This window comes from Heterocephalus glaber, unplaced genomic scaffold, assembly GCF_053883595.1.
Source record: "Heterocephalus glaber isolate CG9 unplaced genomic scaffold, H.glaber_assembly_v1.0 deba00000613, whole genome shotgun sequence".
NCBI lineage: Eukaryota > Metazoa > Chordata > Mammalia > Rodentia > Bathyergidae > Heterocephalus > Heterocephalus glaber.
In genome coordinates this window covers 4,569,737-4,590,145 of record NW_028258152.1, presented here as the reverse complement: position 1 = coordinate 4,590,145, position 20,409 = coordinate 4,569,737, and the positions used below count along the sequence as shown (strand labels likewise).

The following is a 20,409-nucleotide window of genomic DNA, read 5'->3' as shown; positions in this document are numbered from 1 at the left end:
TGCTATGGAGCCAGCAGACTGCGGGCTAAAAACATGAGCCAAAATAGACCTCTCCTCCCTTATTTTGTGGTACTTAGATATTTTGGCCCAGCAATGAGGGAACTAAGCCAGTAGTCTAGTTTGGATCTCAAATGTCCCCCAAAATCACGTGTTGAAAGTTTGGTCTCAAGCCTGATGGTATTCAGAGATGGTAGAACCTATAATAGGAGGGGCCTAGTGGAAAGAAGTTAGGTCATTGGGGCTGTGCCCTCAAAGAGGATATTGAGACCCTGGCCCCTTCTTCTCTTTTTGTTTTCTGGCCACCTGCTTTGGTCAGTAGCATTCCTCTAAAACACGCTCCCATCATGATGTACTGTGTCATCAAAGACCCAAAGTGATGGAGCAACGATGAACTGAAACTTCTGAAACCATGAGCCAAAATAAACCTTTCCTCCTAATAAGTGATTTATCAGAGTGACAGAAAGCTGATTAACACAATATTCTTTATAATTAAGTACCTGGAGGCAAAAATTACACTGTTACGTGGCAGGAAGCAGGGAAATGGGCTATTTCCAGGGATCTTGAAGACAGTTTCAAGTTAATATAAGGGCACATGAGACCAAGTCTTTATTTTTCTACTCTCCCTCTAGCCAAACCCTCCTACCTTCAATTCCACTTATAATTCTCCCCATGTAGCTATCTCAGAAACTGTTCCTATCTCTACCCACTACAGGAGGCTGTATTTCTGTCTACCATATTCACTCCACAGTCTTCAAAACAGAGCTGCATCTTCCCACCTTACCTTCCTCCCAGATATAATCACACCATTCCTGGATCACTGGAATAGCCTTCTGGATACTCTCTCGATTTCCACTCTGATGCTGCTCCAATTCATTCTTCCTGCAGCAAAAGCATCTTCTTGCAAATCAGTTCACATAATTTCCCTTCCATGGCTTCTGACTCCATTTGAAGCAAAGCACAGCCTGGGCCCTGGGCTCTCTTCTCTCATGAATCTGAGTGAATATGGATGAGAAGCACAGGGCTGGCATTCCACAGCTCCATCCAGAACTGAGTCAAGGGCCTTCCTTCACTTCTCTTGGCCTCTGTTTCCTTGGGCACATAATAGAATTGTGGGACAAGAGGACCCCCCCAAAGGTCCCATCAGTTTCTACAGCCCTAACACTACATTGCTTTAGTATACTATGTTTTTAAAAATCCTAGAAATCAACAGTTCGGTCAGGGATTCCTTCCTCTCTTCTGTCCTTCTCCCCTTTCTTATGTTGAGGCAGCTCTGGAGCAGGAAATGAAGAAAAGCACTCCAGGCAAGGGCTCCCCCTCAAGTCTCTGCTTCAGCCCTGGTCACTCCCTCTCAACTCTGACTTCCAGGCCCTGTCCGTGTTACTGTTTCCATTCTGTGTTAAGGATGAGTTCCCACCCTCTATTTTTTCTTCTTCAAGTCAACACGGACCCTTATGTTAGTCATTTTCCACATTTGCTTCCAGAAAACTTCCCTCTGACAAGTCTTCTGATCCCCCTGACCAAACTACCAGATCTTATGTCACCAAACAGTAAGAGTAAGAAACAAGAAAGGAGAGCAGGTCAAGAAACCAAAACAGAACAAGTCCCAGCTAGGAGCAAAATGAAAGGGGCAATAACAGATATCTAAAATGGGCAAATGCATGATAAGTAAAAGAAGAATAGAAGATTGATAACTGCATACTCAAATTTATGAACCAAATTAGAGCCATAAGGTGAGACAGAAAAGAAATCCTTTATGAGCAAGAATGTCAGGTAAGATGGGAGCTCAGAAGCCACATGCCACAGTAGCAAGCAAGAGGAAGAACACTCCTTTCTTGATGCAGACATGCCTTCTAAATCTCTAACCTACTCATGGTAACATATTACCCAGCATCAGGAACTGGGAGGGAAAAGAACATAACTGAGTCATTAGGATATTTCTCTTCCCTACCACAAACCATCAGTATAGGTGCACTGTGGTGGCAGAAATCTTGGATTTCAGTCCCAATCCTGTCATTGCCAAAGTGTATGAGCTCGGACAAACCACTGAACCTCTGAGATCTATATCCTTGTCTAGAAAAAGGGATTTAAAATAAACAGCACCTTCAGCCTGTATTTCAAATAATTCTCAGCAGGCAAAGAGAACCATAGGTGTACATCTGGACTGCTCTGAAGGAAGGGGGTCTCAGAGCCTCCCCCTGAAGTGCCCCTCACTCCCACCCACCCTCAACTGCAACAGGCTGAGAAATTCGGTGTTATCATTGCCTTCTAGATGTAAGATTTCACTTTTTCATAAAAGTGATATTGTGTTCTACTCCCCAGAAGTCAAACATGGACACACTTTAATTAAGAAATCCTAAAAACTTCCAGTCTTAGATAAAATATTTAAATATTTAAATCACAAAAGAAAGTGATTAATTTTATTCCAGTTTTTAATTCATTAAAAAGGAGATGCTAAACTGAGAACATGCACTCATTATAAGGCAAAATTATTTAAATCACTCTGCCTAGCTGAAACATATTCCTTTTTTCATCTTTGCCTCTCTTTATGGGTAAAAGAAAACTGATCCTTCTGAGACATATCCAAGAAGCTATGGAGTTTTTCTGTGATCTTATTTTAGGAATCTGATATAGCAACACATTAGAAGTATGATTTGGCAACAGTGAGCACGTACACTGAAAGTTACTTAGAATAAAAGATCACCAGTGGGGATGATGGGCTGGGATGGCTAAGTTTAGACTACTTGTCACAATGACAAGTGGAATTATCTTATAGAGCAAAGGACACATGTCAGATGGAGCCACACCTGAGTAAAGAGATCAACTACTTGAGGCAATTAATATACTGAATTTCAGTGCCCACATCATCCAAAATTATAAGTACAAATATACCATGTACAAAAGAAATAACTTTTACAAATTAATGAAAAAGACATTTTAATGTACAAATAGACAAAAGACTACAAGAGACACTTTGCAAGGGAGACTTTCAATTGGGAAATAAACATGTTGAAAAATGTTCAAAACTTACTTGTCATCCAGGAGACATGAAGTAAGATGACAACTACTAGACATCCAAAAATATGACTTTTTAAAAATATCTAGTGTTAATGAGGATATAAAGCTACTGATATACTCATTTACTACTTATTGGAGTACAAATTGGTAATTTTACTAAACTAATTGACAGTTCTTCAAAAACTAAATCTATACTTAGGACACAGCCCTCTGACTCCCAACAGAAAGCTTATAGGGTTTACAAAAGCCACATCTAAGCATGATCATAGTAGCAGTATTTTGTAACCACTAAATACTATAAGCAACCCAAATGCCTAATGAGAGCAAAATAGATAATTTGCATTTTATTTATATAATGGGATATTTCACAGCTGTGAGGATGAGCAAATATACACAAAGACATAAATGATACACGTACTCTTCAAAGAACCAAGTCAACATGAAGAGGATATACTGAGCTTTAGTTAATATAAAGTTCAAACACAGGCAGCACTTACTGATGGCGATATAAAGCAGGATAATGGTGACTTTGGGGAAAAGAGTGTACTGTCTCAGGACAGGCTCCAGAGCCTGTAATGTTTATCTCTTTGTGGGAGAGTGGTTTCATGAAGTGTTTGCTTTGTGAATATGCACTAAGCTGCACAGTTATGAACTGGGTACTATTTCTTTCCATTCTACCTTCATTTACATTTACTTAATAGTAATAATGCACACCGTATCAACTTTTCAGAGTGGTCCATTAAAACTGAAAAATACTATTCTAGTTATTATAGTTTCATTTTTCTTCTTCTTACCCTCCCTCAAAATAAATATGAAACACAGTTTTGCTAAAAAGCACTAATGTCAGGACTGGATTATAAGCCCCACCAGGGCAGGAACTTTGTTGTTGATGCTGTTGTTGTTGTTGTTGTTTTCCTTTGTGTCTCCTATAAAACTGAGCACATGGCTAGCCACAGTAATAAATGCTCTACTGAAAAGCTGCTGGTTTACATTCCCTCAAGGAAATCCTAAAGTTTTACAATCTTCTAAGTTTTCTCAGAGCTCCTAATATATATTGAGAAATCTCATTACTACTGATAACCTGTCATAAATTTTTGTAGTGTGGCTAATAAGCTTTGCTTGTTCAATTTTATTTATCCAGTTATCTTAATAGGAAGACCATAATTATCTAAATGATAAGGGAGCTAAATACTTTGTTCCAAAGTGAATGGTAAACACACACACACACACACACACACACATATGTACACACACAGCAAAAACTCGTTTTAGAAAGGCTCACATTATTCCACATTTTTCTCACCTCAGAATACCATTTTAGTCTAGAATTTAACCTTCATATGCTGGTAGAAAGGAAGTCGGGGATACTGGTAACAGGGAGAGTGAGGTGTTTCTTGAATAAAATGTTAAAATATTAGATGATACATCTTATAATAAAATCTATTTCTGGGCAATTTTGGTTAGAAGTCTACCAGTTAGAATACATGCCCAGGAACAACAACCACAAAAAGGTAATAGTGCTGTATTTCCTGAGTACTCTATTGTATTAGAAATGTTTTCAAAATATCTTACAAAGATTCCCATATCAATACATGCAGATATGCCTTCAATGACAGTTGTGGCATGTTGTGACTTTGTTTACCTTGTAATTTTCACAGATTAAAACAGTGCTGTTATAAAAGTACATTTTCTCAGCTGTTAATCACACATGCCTTAAATAGAAGTCATTAACATTTTATAAATAGCAATAAAGAGTGAAAACTTGATTTATGAAGCAGTTCCCTGCTGAGATGTTTGGGACACTATGTAAACAGTTAAAGACAACAATGAAAACACTATAAAGTTAATTATAACAAATTAAATAAAATAAAGGCCAAAACTGTTAAACTGTTTCAATAGAATTATGCTGTGCTCAGAAAAACTGATATTAAACAACTAGATCATATCAGCAAATCATGAAATATGTAAAACCTGGCTTCTACATTCAGCTTTTGTTTTCTTTCAATGACTTTGAAAAACTAATTTTATGGACTATGAAATGGTTTTGCAGAGTTCGTATTTAAGGGATAGCTTCAAATAATACCACTTTAAAACTGGAGAAAAATCACAGGAGCTGTCTTGTTAGCCCTTCATATTACAGGTGAGGAAAAAGCAACATAGGGATGGATGGAAGTGGTTTCAACTTAAGACTGGGCTTCTGAATGAACTGGAACAAGAATTCAGATTCTGGTATTTTCCCTCAATTAATTTTTTTAATACCACAAATTCTACCTACCTCTCTGAATCAGTCTCTTTTATTCCAGTGGAGATAGTATAAATCATTGAGGAAAGAAAGTGCTGATGGGACTAAATCCAAACTTAGGGATCCTTACTTCCGAATCACTGACTATACGCTTTGGATGACCAACTTGCCCCAGTTTTCCCAGGACATTCCTGGTGTTAAAACTGAGGATCCTGAGTTCTAGGAGCCACCTAGATCCCAGGCAAATTCAGACAGCTACTTAACTCTCTTGGCCTAAGGTCTTTTTCTATAAAATACAAATAATAATAATCCTTGTAACTCAAAGTGCTGCCATGACCAACTGAGTCAGTATGACAATGTTTAAGCACAGTGCATAGGCCTGGCCCCATTGTTTCCATTACCTGTCACTTCCTCTTAGGTCCCTTTTCAGGTTTGAGATGTCAATTTCAGAGGTTTTGAAAACAGATGACCTGTAAAGCCAAGAGGGAGAATGAACTCTCTGAGAAACGGGACAAGCAACAGACCCAAAAGGGAAGGAATAACATAAAAACAAAAAAGAACTCAAGGAAGGAAGGAGAGTGCACCGTATCGGCCCACATAATCAAACAGAAAATAAAGGGGATTCGGGCATGCACGAGAAGGCATTAGTATATTTTTACATTCATTTACTTCTACACTCACCACTTCCTAATTCACAGTATTGTCAATGCCACCAGGTTTCCTATTTCAGAACCAAGTCTGAACCAAGAATAATGGCATGCATAAGAAGGCATAATAATAAATTCTACTCTCAACCCCATAACTAGATATGGATTCTACAAAGGACTGAAACAAAACAAAGATGAAGTGAGGGGCACACATTGCCTAAGAAGTGAGACGGGGATAAGTAAAACAGAGTTGTACTTTCAGGCATCTTCAAGAACCCAAAACAGAAAATAAGTAGAGAGTGGTGATGGAACTGAAGCTGCAGATGCTGCCTCAGCTCCCAGAGCAGGCAGAGGCAACCTAGAGTTCGACTCCCGTGAGAAAACCAGAATCCAGCACCGTCGCTATGTGACAAGGGGATCCAGCCAGGCCCTGGACAAACCACTGGCCGAGAAAAGGAAGAAAGCACAAACTGCCAACTGGTGCTTGAGGCAAGGGTTCACCATAAGCTCCACATTTGGACAGGCAGAGAACATGGACATTTTACCACCAGGACCCAAGCACAACAGCCACTAACTTGGAAACAGGATGTGAAATATGCTCCAGAGCACAGAGACAGAGCCCTCAAGGAAGCAATAAAAGACTTGGTTCTGAAATAGGAAACCAGGTGCCATCTAGAATACTGTGAATCAGAAAGTGCTGAGTGTAGAAGTAAATGAATGTAAAAATATAAAAAAACTCCTGTTCTACATAAGCCAGAACATTATAACTAATAAACCATACGTCCAAACCTAACACTAGAAAAGACAGCCAATAATATCAACAATTTGAATAGTAATTCACTCCATAGGAAATGAAAACCATAAAAGAATATGAAAAATAACTTAAAATAAGTATGTTAAGACTCTACCAAGAGACAGTGAAGGAAATAACATTCCTAAAAGAAGACAATATCAAAATATAAACCCAGCCAGAAATAAAATAGAAATATTAAAAAGAACAAATCAGAACCCTTGAAACAAAAATATATTCTTTAAAAAAATTTATAAGCTCAATATATGGAATAAAATCTAGACTAGACACAGTATAAGAGAGCCGGTGAATTAGAAGATAACACTGAGGAATTTCCCGAAAGCCAGCAAAAAGAGATACAGAGGATATAAAAGATGAAATAACACAAGACATAAAGGGAAGATTGAAAGATTCCAGCATGTATTCAAAGGAAGTGCCAGTGGGGGAAAAAAAGAATGAAGAAAAGCACTACTTGAAGTGTCAGTACTAAAAAATGATGTGAATTTTGAGATTGAAAGTACACTCCAGATGCCAAGCAAGAAGAATAAAAATGAATCCACGAGCAGACACTTCCTAGTGAGCAACAGAAATGAAGACGTAAGTCATCTACATCCCTTGTTTCCGGTTTCTATCTTGCCAGTGTCTTGAACCTGCACTCCTTGGATTCTGCCTTTGCTACTCTAGCTGACTTGTTTCTAGCGGACACTGAGAAGCATCGCCCCGAGCCCCCAGAAGAACTTATTCCCAGCTGCTGGTAGTATTATCAGAAAACAGCCCTCTGCTACAAACCTTCCTCAGAATTGAGTAGGCTGAGGACTCACCCTGTCCAACTGTATGCCCCTGTCCAGCGCAGTCCCCTTTCAGTGATTAGTGAACCAGGGGTATGTGCAGGCCTGGGTAACTTAGCACAACTCAGGCCTACTCTGAAGGGTCCTCTCACCATCAGAGCTCCCAGTGGGATCTGTGGGCTTCACCAGACTCCATCACACCCCGCCTTCTCCCCTGGACAGTTTCTTCTTCCTTTCCTGTCTTTCCACAAAATGATGATTCCAAAATCACTCACCTAACAAACCAACGGCTCCTCTCCATCCTGCTTTCTGGGGAACACAACTTGCTATTGCATTTATCAAAGTCATTACAACCTTCATTTTACGTGTTTTATCACTGCCTCTTTATTAAAATCTTTGCTTCATTTGACTCCCAGGAACTTCCACTGCCGAGGTCTTCTCTTACCTTCTTCTCAGCCTCTTCTGCCAGGTCCTTCTCATCTGACTGACCTTAACATACCAGAGTATCCCAGGCTCAGACCTGAACCTCTTTTCTTTTCTACCACATAGATTTACCTTCTGATGTCATCAAGCCTCTATTTTTTTTTCCCCATTAACTTTATTGGTACATTTTAGGTATAAAATACAGTTACATTCATCATTGGGATCTTGTACCATTACATGAGTATCTTGGTTCTTATTTTTTTCCCCTTCCCTTGCCCTCCCTTCACCCCCTCTACCCTTCCCTATTTGCAAAGACCTTGTTTCCATTTTTTTCCTCTTCTCATATTTTTTCCTTTCCCTTTTTTCCCTTCCCCTACCCCTCCCAATTCCCCTGCTCTTTTAGACCTTTTCTTCCTGTTACACAATATCAGTTACACATTTTTTAAATTACAATATTAAGATCTAGGAGACATCACCACAGATTTTACAGAATTTAAAAGGATATAGAAAGCATATTACAAAAATCTGTTTTGAAATAAATTTGACAACTTCTAAGAAGTAACTTGGAAGACAAATTAATGAAACTAACTCTGGAGGAAATATAAAATTTGAATAGCACTTATTAAAGAAAGTATATTCCTACCTTGAAAACCTACCTAGATGACAACAGCAGGCTCATAAACATTTTAACTGATAAATTATATTAAACATTTAAAGCAGAAAAAGAAGGAACACTTCTCCACTCATTTTAGGAAATCAACACTGTGCTACAACTAAAACTGGATAAAGATAATAGAAGAAAAAGGTATGAACATAGATAGAAATTTGTTTAACAAAACAAATTATTAGAAGTCAGATCTGGCAGGATGTAGACAGTGGTTTTGTTATAGGGATGGCAGTGTTGGTTCCACACTGGACGATCCACCCCCAAAAGTCATCATTTTAACAGAGGAAAGGAGAAAGCCATATGATCCTGTCACTAGTTGGAGAAAAAGTATTGGACTAAATTCTACAGCTGTTCATGGTAAAAGCTATCAGGAGACTAGAAGTAGAACAGAACCTTCTCAACAGATCAAAGACATGTACTCCATACTTCCAACAAAAACTCCTTCTATGAATGGAGACGATTCAATGCTTTCTCCCTCCTAAAGTGGGGAACAAGGGCATATATGCCTATTCTTCATCTGTCCATTAGACTTTGAAACATAGGTCTAAACCAAAATAGTCTGGCAATAAAATGACACAACTAGGATAAGATTGGCATGACAGAAGCAAAATCTTTATATGTAGATGAAATGATCATCTACAGAGAAAATACTAAGAAATCTCTAGGAGCCCCTAGAACTTGTCCTTGAATTTACCAGGATTAGAAAACACAAGGTACATAAAAAAATTCAGGTCTGTGTATACTTGCTATAAGTGAAGAACTGGATATTGAAATTTAAAAGGTATGTAGGAGTACAAAGGATCCAGAAAAGCCAAAAACAAAAACAAAAACAGTGTTGGAAGATGTTTAGCACCCAATTTTAAGACTTCTTCTAAAGCTACAGTAATCAAGGCAGTGTTGGTGTAAGGAAAGACATATAGATCATTTGAATAAAATAGAGAATCTAGAAATAGAACCACCACTTAGTTTTGAAAGATTATTTAACATTAGCATTTTATAGAATATAAACTCAATTCAAGAGCCAAGGAAGAGACAGTGTCTTCAGCAAACAGCACTAAAACACCTGGTATCTGTATATAAAAAATTAATCTCAACCCTTTTTTTCCATACATGAAAATAACTTGAAGGAATCTATGAACCAAAATAAGAAAGCCTAAAAGTATAAAACTTTAAGAAGAAATTATAAGGGAAAATATTTATGAATTCAGGTTAGGCAAGAACTACCTAGGATACAAAAAACATGATGTATAAAAGAAAAAAAATTGATAAATGAGATTCTATCAAAATTTAGAACTTTAAATGACATCAATAAAATGAAAAGTAGTCCTTAAACAGACCCTATTTACAATGCATATAACCTATGACCAGAATATATAGAGAATTCTTGGAGCTCATTAATAGACAACCCAATTAAAATGTAGACATGATAAATAGCCAGTATAGCACAAGGAATGGTGTGCAACTCTAGAATCAGAAAAATACTAATCAGTACAATAATAAGATTGAATTATACACTCATTAGGAAGATGAAGTCAAAAGTCTTAAAAGCCTTGTCATGACTTTTTCTTTTTGTTGGATTCTCCCCCTTTGCATTTAATTTGTCACACCCAATGGATTCATTCTGCTGGGTTTCCTGGGGTTGTGATCCTCATTGTTTTTTCCTAGGGTATTGTCTAAAATTTTTTGGAGTGCTGGTTTGGTATTCATGAAGTTCCTGAGGTGCTCTTTATCATGAAAGTATCTTATTTCTCCATCAATTTTGAAAGATAGTTTTGTAGGGTACATCATTGTGGGTTGGAGGCTGTTTTCCTTTAGGGCTTGAAATACATCACTCCAAGCTCTTCTTGCCTTGAGGGTTTGCATTGAGAAGTCTGCTGTGATTCTGATGGGCTTTCCTTTGTATGTGATTTGTTTCTTTTCTCTCACTGCTTGTAGAATTTTGTTCTTCTGCTGGATTTCTGGAATCCTAACTATTATATTTCTATGTGTAGATTTTTTTTGACCAAGGCTAGCTGGAGTCCTATATGCCTCACTTATCTGTATGTCAAGTACTTTTCCCCTCCTTGGGAAGTTTTCTGCCATCACCTCTGTGAAGAGTTTTTTTATGTCATCTGCACTCTCTCCTCTTTCCTCACTGACTCCAATCAGTCTTATGTTATTCTTCTTTGCATTGTCTAGCAGCCGCTGGATTGATTTCTCGTGTTCCCTCACAATTTTAAAGCAATTTTTCTTTTTCTGGTCACTAATTGCAATCTTTTCTTCTATATCTGAAATTCTATCCTCACATTGGTTCATTCTGCTGCGCAGACTTTCAATGGAGCTTTTAATCTCTTGGAAATCTGTTTGTATCTGTTTTATGGATTCCATTTGTTTCCTATGTTGGGATTCCATCATGTTCCTCAGATCCTCTATTTTTTTATCTGTATCCTCTCTAGATTTATTAATCATGTCTCGCACCATGAGCAAAATCTTTGCTGTTATCTGAGTAATTATTTCTGATTTCATTTCTCCCAGATTCTCTTTTGTTGCCAGTTCAGAGAGTCCAGGTGGTTGAGTATCAGATTGTTCCATCTCGTTTCCCTTTGGGGTTGCTGGAGGTGATCTGGAAGTCTGTTTTTGAGGCTTGTTTATGTGTCTTCTCCTTTCCACGGTGGCGGGGGCCGGGTTCTGGCGCCCACGCAGCTCACCTTCTCTGCCCTAGGAGCTTGGGATGGCACCAGGGGAGCTTCCTTCCCAGTGCTGGAACCGGCTCACCTTCTTGGCCCTAGGAGCCTTGGGATGGCAGCAGGAGAGCTTCCTTCTGGGTGCTGGGACCTCAAGCCTCTTGACTTTAACTATAATATCTGTGTTGATAACCAGAAAATACATATGCAGGCCTGGCTCACTCCCCCTGATTATTTTTTTTTACCTGGATTTTACATAGCCATCTCATGTTTTACATAGCAAACCTGAGTTCTTGATTTTCCTCCGATAATTTTTCCCAACTCCTGCAAATGATATCACCACTCTTTTGGTTAAGACCAAATACTCAGTCCTGACTATTTTCTTTCTTGCACATCCTGCATCCCATTCTTTAACAGATCCTGCCAGCTCCGTCTTCAAAATGTGTCAGAATTTGAAAGAATCACACTACCATTACTATTAATTAGTTCAAACCACCACTATCTTTTACCTAAATTATTAGAGTAGCCTCCAAACTGGCCTTCCAATTTCTGTCCCTAACCCTAACCATACTCCATTCTCAATCCAGGAAAAAGAATCATCCCGATAAAGCAAGTGGAACACGAACATACAAAGCCAAGAGTAAGGGTACATCCCTCTAATCCCAGTACTCTGGGGGGCTACGGCAGGCAGAGCACAAGCCTGAACTCAGCTTAGGCAACTTAATGACTTGATGAGATCCTGTCTCAAAAATAAAAAGTTTAAAAGAGCTGAGGATGTATTCGCTGGGTTCAATTCCTAGTACTGAGAAAAGGGAGGAAGAGGAGGTGGTGATGAAAAGATGTTCTACACCATATGCCATCAGGGAAATTCAAATTAAAACAGTGTGATACCAATACATACCTATTGGAGTGGTCAAAATCTAGACTGATAACACCAATACTGGCAAGGGATGTGGAGTAACAGGAACTCTCATTCACTGCTGGTGGAAAAGCAAGATGGTACAGCCACGTTGGAAGATAGGTTGGCAGATTTTTACAAAACTAAACATACTCATAGCATATGGTCCAGCAACTGCACTCCTTGGTATTTCCCCAAAGAGTTGAAAACTTATGTCCATACAAAAACCTGCACATCAATGTTTACAGTAGCTTCACTCTTAATTACTGAAGCAGAAGCATCAAAGAAATCCTTCAGCAAAATGGTATATTATTCAGCACTAAAAACAAATGAGCTATCAGAACATAAAAAGACATGGAAGAAACTCAAACGCAAACTAAAAAGTGAAAGCAGTGAATCTGGAAAAATCACATACTGTATGATTGCAATTGTATAACATTCTGGATAAGGTAAAACTATGGAAACAGTAAAAAGATCACTGGTTGTCAAAGGCAGGGAGAAAGAGAAATTAGGAGACAGAGCACAGAGAACTTATAGGACAGTGAGAATGTATTCTATGATGGTAGATAAATGTCAATGTACGACTGTCAAAACCCAGAGAATATATAACACCAAAAATAACCCCTCATGTAAGTTTGGGACATTGGGCAACAATGATGCATCCATAGAAGGTTACAACAGTAATAAATGTATCATTCTGGAGGGAGATATTCACAGCTGAGGAGAGTATGTAAGTGTGACAATAGGAGACATAGGAAGATCTCTCCGCCTTCTTATAAATTTTGCTGTAAACCTAAACTACTTTTTAAAAATAAAGTTTTATTTAAAAAGTAGATCAAAATGGAAATTATTAAATATTCTGGACTGAGAGTAAATGAAAATACAACTAATCATACCTGCAGAATACAAGCAAAATAGTATCAGGAAACAAATAAATTCCCTTCAATTTTTTTTTAAAACAAACTAACAATTACACAAAACTAAACCTCCAACTTTAACCGAAACAAAGCAAAAATATATTAAATGCAAAAAAGAAAGAAACTGAGAAACAGTAAAAATGAATAGAAGATAAAGCAATTTATAAAGGGACAGCAGAGGGTCCACAAAACCACGAGCTAGTCTTTTTAATATTAACAAAGTATTGCATGCAAGCCCTCAGGCTCTAGGAACCACAAGGAGGGGAGAGAGAGAAAGAGAGAGAAAAAGAAAGGGAAGTAGGAAGGGAGAGAGGGACAAAGAAAGGAACAAATAAGTAGTCATTGCATTTTTACTAGTAAATGTTTGTAGTACATAATGATTATATTCACTGTAGGAAATGGGTACATGTACAAACACATTTCAATTCTTTTTTCCCCCTTTCCTCTACCTTTTTTTATTTTTCCAGCATCACATTCATTTATTCTTCTCATAAGACCTTAAATAGTTAATTATCATATATGTATACAGATTGAAAAACCAGGACTAATAGGCCAAAGAACCAATAAAATATGTAAGACAGTTGTACTAAGCCAAGGCACACTTTTAGATACATTCAGTGTCCACACTGGATTCTCATTCATATTCTCTCTCTCTCTCTCTCTCTCTCTCTCTCTCTCTCTCTCTCTCTCTCTCTCATTATTATTATTATCTGTCTTTTACATTAAGAAGAAAAGGCTGTAGACAGATAAGCCCAGGTAAGGCAGAGCACAGAGAAAGGCCCAACATCTAAGAGAAACATGAAAGTGGTGGGTTCTTCATGGAAGAAGAAATAACAGAGAATAACAGGTGTAGATCTACACAGAAGAGCATGAAATATACTAATGGGAGGGGCAAATAAAGAGTAGCATAAGGCAGCCATAAGCTTGCTCTTCAGGTATTTTCCTTTCTAAGTAAAAAGCTAGCATTACATAAAACAAAATCAATTTAGAATAAAATGTCTTTATGAAGAACTGTTTATAGAAGATTAAAATAATATACCAGAAGGCTGAGAGTGAATTTAATTGTTCTTTTATAATCTGAAGAGCTCATTAACAGATATCCAGGTATTCACTAAGAAAGCACAGCTAACCCTTCTCCAGAGATGAACCCCTCATCCAACCACCAACTAAAGGTTTGGCTTCTGATTTCATGGACTGGAAACAACTTTTAATCATGAAACAGTGATATTTTTATTTAATTTTTATGTTTTTACATATATTTATTTGGTTATATTTAACATTTATGACATATGCCAAAACAAGGTACGTAAGATTATAAAGTCACTCAAAATATAAAAATAAAAATCACAGGACTGGGGTATAGCCCAGTGATGGAGTATTTGCCTAACATGTGCAAAGCCATGGGTTTGATTCCCAGCAATGCAAAAAAGAAAATAAACAAAAACCAACTTGGGAAATTGGGAATTTAACTCAGTGATAGAACGTATGCTTGGCATGTGTAAGATCCTAGGTTCAATCCCTACCACTAAAATGCATACATACATACAAACATACATACATATATTTTATACCTAGATGTTCTTCCAGCCTCATGCTTCCCCTGGAGATAGTCTTTTCCTGAACAGAACTCAGAATATACCCAGAGGCTTTCTAGTTTTAAAGAGAGAAAATATAGCAATATATTGTTCACTTGGCTTTAGAGAACACTGTACGTATAAAAATATATTAATGGACAGAGAATTTTGTCAAACAAGCTTTCACAGTATTCCTAAAATCACAAAATATAAGAAAAACACTACTATTCCATCAATTTCTGGGGCCAACAACTACTACTTAGTCCAGGATGTGAAGCTGAATGATGCAGGTTGATGTAGAGCCAAATAAATGATACATACTACAGCTCTTCCTTCACATATGACCTTATAACTAATCATTAAAAAGTTCTAACAATCTCCCTTAATCAGAAGTCTACTCATGTATCTTTTTTGAGCAAAGTTCCAGTTTACACGGTAATTCCAGTAATAAGTAACCCACACCCAGAAGTCCCACTCCAAATCCAGTGCCTCCACTAATCCCCAGTAGGTGGAGAGGTAAACTTGCCATTTCCCATTCTCAAAACCTCTACCACCTTATGCTTCCCTCCTTTCTCAGTTTTGCTCTGCTGCTTTCTTTACCCCCTTTTTCCCAAGTAGCAACCAATCATGACCTTCTTTAGAGGAATACGTCAATGCCTCATGCTCCATGAAGTTTCCTCCTTACCCTCCAGCTCAAAAGTCTTTTTTCCTAAGAATTCCATAGCACTAATACCATCTCTCCTGTATGATTTGTGTCCTTTATAAAACTTGTAGTATGGCTCTTTGTGTGCACATGTTATTTCCTTCATGCAAGTTTGAAGAATAATATTCTGGTCAAGCTTTGCATGTCATCTTCTGGGATGCAGCCCCACAGGCCTGACTGATGAGCACATTCTTACGCATGCAGCCAATCCTTAGGAAGCCAAGACAGTGCACAAGGAAGCATGCAGTATTTCTATAGTATAACAGCATCATGATCTTGCAGGTTCTGCTCATCTGGGCCTTGCTATGAGCCAATCAATGACAGTGGAGAAATTACGTTTAACTGCCTTGTTATTTAATAAGTTTTAGGTGGAGTTTCACATGAGGGATTTGGAGAAAATGGCTACCTCGGGTTAATTTATAAACAGCCTATTTAGTTGTAATTCAGGTTCTCCACAGACTTCTGCAACCTTTAACAGACAAATCCCCAAATACTTTTTTATTTAAATCACCTTTCCTAATTACTCTTATTAGGTATTCCTAGCAATGTTAATCCCTTGCCATGCAGCAATTTTCAGCAGTAGTCTTCATAAAAATGCAAAATGTAAGTACACATTTACAGGAGGTGCATGCCTATGTGTACACACACACACACATACACAACCAGGACCATGCTCCTATAATGCCAGATGAAGGTAAATAAGAAGGGCTAAGGAGTACGTTCAATGAATACAAGTTTAATGTAATATTGGCCTTCATCCTAAAAATATTGTGGTTTCCTGTTTATACCATTCATCATCATCTCATCATCAGAAAACAATAATATGGGCAGTAAATTATGCTAACTAGGGCCAGGAATTTAGCTCAGTGGTTCCGCCGCCTGTCTGGAAAACACAAGGTCCCGAGTTCAAACTCCAGTACCAAAAAAACAAAAAATTATGCTGACTAGTGTATAATAAGATGTGATTTATATGATATCAAAAAGAGCAAACAGGCCTGGGGATTCAGCTAAGTGATGCTGCTCCTGCCTCGCAAGAGCAAGGTCCTGAGTTGGATCCCCGGTACCAGAAAAAAAAAAGAACAAATAAAAAAGCCTAAACTTATACTAAGCTATTAGTTAAAAAGATAGACAAGCAAGTGCCAAATCCAGATTTGGCAAAATAAATATTGGTAATAGTTGAACGATGTTATATTTTTTGCATATTGAGTTGAGGATATATACACACATAAATGAAAAGGCATGCATTTTAAGAGGTTCCCAAAAAGAAAAAGAGATTCAGAGAAGCACAAATTGCTGAAGTGATGTGCTCCTCCCTACACTGGAACATCAGAGACTCTTACAAAGGTTTGCAGAATTAAAAGTAACTGGGATGTGCAACTCCCAAGGTATGACAGTCACTGTGCTAAGCCCTTTAAATAAGTATTTTTGAAGGTACACATTTGATAATAACAGCCCTGTATTTAGTACTAAAGATAGCAATTTCTTAAAGACACTGGGGTTTGTTCAAGGCCAAAAGAAAAAAGGAAGGAGGGAGAGAGGGAAGGATAAAGAGGGAAGGAGGAAGGGAAAGGAGAGGGGAAAGAAGAATCTGTAGGTAGCAAGCAGACCCAGGTTTCAGCCCAGAATCCATCTACTCAAAAGCTCAAACATTAACCACTGGACATGTGGCCTCTCACTATAAAATGAGGGGACAGAAGCTCCCACATCAAGGGGCAATGCTGAAGAATTGAAGGAATCTCTGTAGTGAGGGAAAGGCAATGAGAACAGAAAGCACTTAGTGGCCTTGATGGCAGAGTTGAGCAAAGTGCCCTGTTTGCCTGAAGAAAAAAAACTAAAAGGCCCAAATTTACCTTATGAATAAGGGGCTGGAATTAATTACTAGGATCATGAGGCAAAAATGGGATTGAAGTGCGGATGTGGTTGTGGTTATACCCCTAGTGCAAGAGCAGGCAATACAGATATCATAACTAAATAAAAATGACATTCTATAAATAGTTTCTTTTCTTTTTTTGCTTAAATTCTTTTATTGGTACATTTTAGGTATACAATTCATTTACATTTATCATTGGGTGCCTGTACCTGTACATGATGTATCTTGGTTATTTTTTCCCCATTACCTGTGCACCCTTCACCCCTCCACCCTTCCCTATTTACACAGACTTCATTTCCATTTTTTTCTTTTCTCATAATTTTTCTTTTCCCTTCTTTCCTTTCCCCTTCCCCTCCCACTTCACCTACACCTTTGGACCTTTTCTTCCTATTTCAAATGATCAATTATTCGTTTTAATCATTTTAATCTTTATTTATACTTCCAGTTTCTCACACTAGAGAAACTATTCGGTATTTACACGTGTGTCCTATTTATTTCACTTCAGAGGATGGCCTCAATATGCATCCATTTAGCTATAAATGTCTCTAGTTTCTCATTCTTTATGGTTGAGTAGTACTCCATTTTATTAAAAAACCACATCTTCTTTATCCAGTTTCCAGTTGATGGGCACTTGGGCTGTTTCCAAGCTTTAGCTATCACCAAACTGTGCCACTAGAAACATGGGTGCACATATATCGCTGTGGTATGATTCTTTTAATTCTTTGGGGAAGATACCCAGCAGGGGTACAGCTGGGTCAAATAGGACCTCTAGCCCTAGTTCTTTGAGGTATCTTCATACTAATTTCCACAGTGGTTGCAACAGTCTACACTCCCACCAACAACTGAGAAGGGTTCCTTTCTCCCCACACCCCCGCCAGCATTTGTTATTGGTTGATTTCTTGATAGTAGCCATTCTTTCTGTGGTGAGGTGGAATCTCAGTGTTGTTTTCATCTGCATCTCTTGAATGACCAGTAATCTTGAACGTTTTTTCATGTTTCTTTCCTGCTTTTACTTCTTTAAGAAATGTCTGTTCATTTCAGATGCCCATTTTTGAATTGAGTCTTTGAATTTGGGGGGGTCTGATTTTTTTGAGTTCTTTATATATTCTAGATAGTGCTCCTTTTTCTGAGGTACGGTTGCTAAAAATTTTTTCCCACATTGTAGGTTGTCTCTTAGCTTTGTTGGTGGTTTCTCTTACAGTGCAGAAGCTTTTTAATAAGATGAGATTTCAGTTCTTGATTCTTTATGCTAGTTCCCATGCAACTGAGATTTTGTTAATAAAGTCTTTTCCTATGCCAGTGTCTTCAAGAGTTCTACCTAACTTATCTTTCAGCAAGTTTAGTGTTTCTGTCTTAATATTTAGATCTTTAATCCACTTTAATCCACTTAGATTAGTGCATGGTGATAGATATGGGTCTAATTTTAATCTTTGGCAGGTTGAAATCCAGTTTTTCCAACACCATTTATTAAAGAGGCTATCTTTCCTCCAATGAGGGTGGCCGGCTCCTTTGTCAAAGATGAGGTGGCTGAGTGTGTCTGGAGTTATTTCTGCATCTTCTAATCTATTCCACTGGTCCTCTGGTCTGTTTCTTTGCCAGTACAATGCTGTTTTTATCACAATAGCTTTGTAGTATAGTTTCAAGTTGGGGATTGTGATATCCCCTGCCATGTCTCTGTTGCCTAGAATTGCTTTTGCTATTCTAGGTCTCTTCTGGTTCCAAATGAATTTTTGCATTGTTTTCTCTAGTTCTGTAAAGTATATTGTGGGAATTTCAATTGGCATTGCATTAAATCTATATAGTGGTTTTGGAAGTATGGACATTTCTACCCTATTGGTTCTTCCTACCCAGGAACAAGGGATGTCTTTCCATTTTCCTATATCCTCCTTGATTTCCTTTTTCAGAGTGCTGTAGTTTTCAGTGTAGAGGCCTTTTGCTTCCTTTGTTAGATTGATTCCTAGGTATTTCAGTTTTTTGGATGCTATTGTAAAAGGAATTGTTTCTGTAATTTCTCTCTCAGTGAGTCTACTATTTGTGTATAAGAAGGCTATTGTTTTTTGAGTGTTGACCTTGTATCCAGCTACTCTACTGAATCTGTCAATTAAGTCTAGAAGCCTTTTGGTAGAGTTTTTTGGGTCTTCTATGTAAAATATCATATCATCAGCAATAATGACAGTTTAACTTCTTCCTTTCCTATCTTTATTCCTTTTATTTTTTTCTCTTGTCTAATTGCTGTGGCTAATGTTTCCAGAACTATATTGAACAGGAGTGGTGATAGTGGGCATCCTTGTCTTGTTCCTGATTTTAGCATGAAAGTTTTCAGTTTTTGACCATTTAGTATGACATTGGCTGTTGGTTTTTCATAGATAGCCTTAATCAGGTTGAGATAGAGACCTTCTATTCCAATTTTCTGTAGGGTTTTTATCATGAATGGGTGTTGAATTTTGTCGAATGCTTTTTCTGCATCAATTGAGATGATCATATGGTTTTTGCCCTTGGCTCTGTTAATATAGTGTATTACATTTACTGATTTATGTATGTTGAACCATCTTTGCATCCCTGGGATAAATCCGACTTGGTCAGGGTGTATGATCTTCTTGATGACCCTCTGTATTCTGTTTGCCAGTATCTTGCTGAGGATTTTTGCATCTATGTTCATCGGGGAGACTGGCCTTTAGTTCTCTTTTTGGGTTGGTTCTTTCCCTGGTTTTGGAATCAAAATAACACTTGCTTCCAGGAATATAAGTAGTTTCTTAACAAAAATAGCAAGCCTCAAGCCATACATCACTGGTCAGCTACTGTTTAGATTATTTATCTAAAATTTTATACTTACATTTTTACTAATATAACTACAGTTCAAACCCAATAGTAGTACTGCTTTGACTTTTCTTCCAAACTGAATATTGCAAAAATCAGGAAAGGTCAGTAAGAGGACCATAGAGTGGTACCTGGGTCTGCAACCAACCTAGAAAATAACACAAAAGTGCAGTGAAGAGCTGCCACATATAAAGAAAAGATAGTGTTTTCCTCTATCAAATCACTTCAAAATCAGTTTCAACATATAAAAATTTCCAAAAATCTACTTCTCCATGAAATACCCTTGTAAAATTTAGAATGTGACTAATATATTTATGTATCTTATGTGCTGGTTAATATGCAGAATAGGAAATCCAGAAAGTCTAACAGTTTGCACCTGAATCTGTTGCCTTCCA

The 20,409-nt window shown here is 37.7% G+C and overlaps 1 protein-coding gene across 1 annotated transcript in view; it reads right to left on the bottom strand.

Annotated features, from left to right (window-relative positions):
• Positions 1–20,157, bottom strand: part of LOC110346579 (IQ domain-containing protein M-like) — a 40,060-nt gene extending 19,903 nt beyond the window's left edge. Inside the window, exon 1 of the mRNA XM_087205792.1 lies at positions 20,031–20,157. The gene's annotated coding sequence lies outside the window, so the exon portion shown is untranslated. The remainder of the gene's footprint in view (positions 1–20,030) is intronic.
• Positions 20,158–20,409: the final 252 nt, after the last annotated feature.